The 4,360-nt window shown below is 41.7% G+C and overlaps 1 long non-coding RNA gene across 1 annotated transcript; it reads left to right on the forward strand.

The window, feature by feature from the left end:
- The first annotated feature begins 3,199 nt into the window (after window positions 1-3,199).
- LOC127529943 (uncharacterized) lies at window positions 3,200-3,872 on the forward strand. Its single transcript, XR_007936544.1, has 3 exons — window positions 3,200-3,326; window positions 3,520-3,662; window positions 3,767-3,872. It is a non-coding gene; the product is annotated as an uncharacterized LOC127529943 (long non-coding RNA).
- The last annotated feature ends 488 nt before the right edge of the window (window positions 3,873-4,360 follow it).

Raw genomic sequence — 4,360 nt, forward strand, 5'->3', positions numbered from 1 at the left:
CGGTAACTCATACCTTGGCGTACGCAATTTCTCCACTCGGTTTTGCAGACTGGCGGCACCCAGTGTCAAAGCAGTGCTACTGTTCCTGTGTGGTCAGCCTTTCTTTCTTAGCTCCACATTCCTGACGCGGCTTTATAAATACACTGAAACTAACTGCATATTGTTTATTAGTGTAATGCATCTGATTGTAATTAACCTGCAGCAATATAATGGTCCAGGGAATAGCCATAGTATTCCAAATACCATAACTGCTTTAGCGTTGTAACTCTCACTGCATCTTCTTCTTCTTTCAGCTGCTCCCGTTAAGGGTTGCCACAGCAGATCATCTTTTTCCATATTACTCTCACTGCACCACTCGGAGTATTTATATCACTGTATCTGAGTGGGGAATCACAGCAGCAACTGATCGGAAAGAGAATTATCGGTATACAGCATGAAGCAGACGCCGACTCAGCCACGGCAAAACACTTTAGAGACTTCCCAGTACGGACTTCGCGGTTTAGAAAAAGTTTCATCCCAAGAACTCTAAACACACTCAATCAGTCCAGCAAGTGCTCCTTGTAGAACTGTTTACTTATAAGTACAATTACCTCACTGTAAACTTGCACTATAGTTATAATATTGCACAACCTGCGCCACTTTATAAAGCGCATATTTACATATGATGACGGTATTCATTTTTAAGAGGAAATGCAGCAAAATATGTTGATTATATTATACAGATAAAACTCTAACTTCATTTAAATAATCTGTATTGTTAATAATTAAACATGTGAGGACACGGTGCCGCAGCACTAGCTAGTTCATGGATTGTTCCTGCATTGCGTTGTATTCTTGCTGGTGCTGACGCGACACTGGAAAGACAGACGGATAGAATAATTAAACATGTACTACGAAGATATTTCAATGTTCCTTAAAAGTTTTAAAGAATTGGTGTTCTAAGCTTACAAATGGCTTCACGTCTATTACATAGCTGATTGTGTGGCGATTGGGTATTTGGAAAAAGAAAAGTAAGGACAGGAATTGGAGGTTAGTACGTTTGAAAGAGACAGTTCTGCTGTGATAAATTATGTCATTGAAGGTCGCGCATGGCGCAGCAAGCCTCTTGCGTGAGATATGAACAAGCACTGCGCCACCGTGTTCCCATGTTTAAAAACATGCTTTCATTCCTATCATCATGAAAAAGATATCACGTATACATCTCAGTATTTTAATTATTCAGAGAGCTGTAATATCACGAATGTAATGGATTATGTGTCCTGTCGGAGAAAAAGAAAGCCCGTTTAAATAGCAGGTAGCGATTCACACACAGAGCACAAAGAAGATCAAATACAGAGCAAAGCATTTAACGTCCTACTTTAGTTACAATGGGATTTGAGAAACTAGTAAATTAAACGATTTTAAGATGAAGTTTATGATGTTCTACTTTAATGGCAAAATAAACTACGTAATTAAAGTGGAAATCTCGAGATTAAAGTTGACATTTCGTGCATTTTTCCAACTGTGTGCCTATTTTTTTGTCTGTACCCTAATAAGCTATCATATGACACTCAGACGGTGGGCTACAACTTGCCTTTTCACGGCGACTTTGATATGTGATATCTTTTTTATTTCGGGAACTGTGCGACTTTGTGAACCTGAGCTTTCGAGTTTCTCCGACACTCTGTCACTCGATCAACTTCCTTTTGTTGATTATACCACTGTTTAAACCAACAAATAATACGTTTTTCCTTTGCCTTCACTTGGTATTCGCTGAAATTCTTATATTTTCCCCTGTGATTTTCCCATTGTCTTTTCTCAGAAGGCTATTTATATCGATTTGCATATTCAAAGAGGCGTAATTCTGGGAGGAGTTGGGGCAGTACAGAAGGCGCGTGCACGTGCGTTACTTTTAACGCTGATTGGGATTTATGTAGTGGAAGAACGTGAAAGTTTGATACGTACAGATTCCTGCATCTGGATTTTTCTGTGCGTACGCACATTCCCGCTTTTGTGCTTACGCCATGTTATAGTGTGAGTTCTATGCACAACGTTATACATGAGGCCCCTGGAGTGTAGGCTGGTGACCCCAATTCCCACTACACAGGGTGTCACATTTTGGTGTTAGAGGTGGGATCTGATCAGGAGTGGTAAAAGTGAGATAGTATTTTTGATTTTGGAGTACGGACGAAGACAGTTTTTGGAAGTATGTCCTGCGGAATTTATATATTAAAACACAGTTCAATACCGCAAAAGACACACAAAAACAGTAAATAAATGATGTTCAAAAATAGTGACTATATACAAAAATAAACAGTGCACCAAAACCCATAACCCAAATAAATACCTCCACCAAAATTACTCCAGAGATATTTATACAAAAACAAATATTTACAAAAACAAGGCACAAGCCGTAATGTTTGGTAAATCCAAGCTGTTCTACCGAGTACCTTTCTCCAGAAAGATCTAATCAGAAAGGGACCAACCTCTAGGGGCCACGAGTCCTTTTTATATTCGGCGCCCTTGTGCCGACCAATTAAGCTGTCCTAAGTCATCTCTATAACCGCGCAATGACGAGAACTCGTCGGCGAGAAGTGGCGTCTCTTGCCCTGCAAAAACACTATAATAGTTCAAGCAGCCTGCGCGCGCGCGCATAGCTGTGCCGGCTTTTGAGACGCAACTGCGCTTCTGCTTTAAGTTACCGTAAGCACTTTTAAATTGCCACGTCCTTCCTTTAGGCTGCTCCTAAACCTTCCCCAGAGGCATCAACCTGTAAAACAAAAGGTTTCGCAAAGTCAGGACAATGCAATACAACATTTTCACAAAATATCTTTTTCAGAGATTGAAAAGCATTTTCACATGACTCTGTCCATTTGATGTTTTGTGGTGCAGATCCTTTAAGCAGGTCGGTGAGGGGCACTGCAATCTTAGAAAAATTGGGGATAAATCTTCTGTACCACCCCACCAAACCAAGGAATGACCGTATTTGCTTCTTGGTTTCAGGACGCGGACGATCTTTTATAGCGGCCATTTTGTCAATTTGGGGTTGGATCAAACCGCCCCTAATGGTGTACCCAAGGTATTGCACTTCTTTTTTAGCAATGACTGTTTTTTCAGGGTTAACCACAAGTCCAGCTGTTTTTAACCTATCAAACACATCCGCCAGGTGTTGTAGATGTTCCTCCCAGGACATACTGTACACAACAATGTCATCTATGTAAGCTCTAACGTACATCTCTGCTCCTTGCAACACTTTGTCCATGAGGCGCTGGAAGTTCGCTGCAGCTCCATGCAACCCAAATGGCATGACCGTGAACTGATACAAACCTCCGGGAGCCCTGAAAGCGGTAAGTGGTTTTGCCTCTTCTGTGAGTGGGACCTGCCAATAACCTTTGCAAAGATCAATTGTTGTTAAATATTTTGCAGGACCTAGCTGCTCTACTTGCTCATCCACTCTAGGCATTGGGTAGGTATCGAAAGCTGAGATGGCATTAAGCTTACTGTAATCCACACAGAATCTCATCTGTCCATTCTTTTTAGGAACGAGTACCACAGGACTACACCAGTCACTCACTGAAGGTTCGATGATGCCTAAATCTTTCATCTGTTCCAGTTCCTCTTTGAAAACCTCTTGAAGGCGTGCAGGGATTCTACAATAGGATGTTCTCACAGGACCTGGGGAGGTAAGGCAAATATCATGATGTATTAGAGGAGTCTTACCAAGCAAAGATCCAAACAGACCCTCTGGAATCAACTGTTGTACTTCTGCACTTTTTGTCTCTTCTAGATGCTCCAATGATGGTACCACTTGTACTTCTCTGCAAGATGGCAAGTACTGCTCCTCCAATTCCTCTTCTTCCGGAACGCTACGAATCAATAGCTGACTGGAAGGGTTAGTATATTCTTGCCACGGTTTCAGCATATTTATATGAAAAGTCTGCCTTAATTTCCTAGGATGATCAGGCATATCAATCTCATAAGTGACAGGACCTTTTTGAGCAACTACAGTTTAGGGCCCTTGCCACTTGGCTAAAAGACTGCTGTCTGAAGTAGGCAATAATAATAGTACCTTCTGTCCAACTGCAAGTTTTCGGTCTCTGACTGCCTTGTCATACCACGCTTTCTGCTTGGCTTGTGCCTTTTCCATGTTTACTTTTACAAACTGTGACAGGTTGGCAAATTTTTCCTGCAACTTAAGGACAAATGTTAGCACATTTTGTGATTCAGTTCTGTCTCTATCTCCCTCTAGGGTTTCCTTTAGCGCAGAAAGGGGTCCTCGCACATGACGACCATACAATAGCTCAAACGGAGAGAATCCTCTGGATGCCTGTGGAACCTCCCGGTAAGCAAACAACAGGTATGGTAGCCATTGGTCCCAATC

This window comes from Erpetoichthys calabaricus, chromosome 12 (genome assembly GCF_900747795.2).
Source record: "Erpetoichthys calabaricus chromosome 12, fErpCal1.3, whole genome shotgun sequence".
Lineage (NCBI taxonomy): Eukaryota > Metazoa > Chordata > Cladistia > Polypteriformes > Polypteridae > Erpetoichthys > Erpetoichthys calabaricus.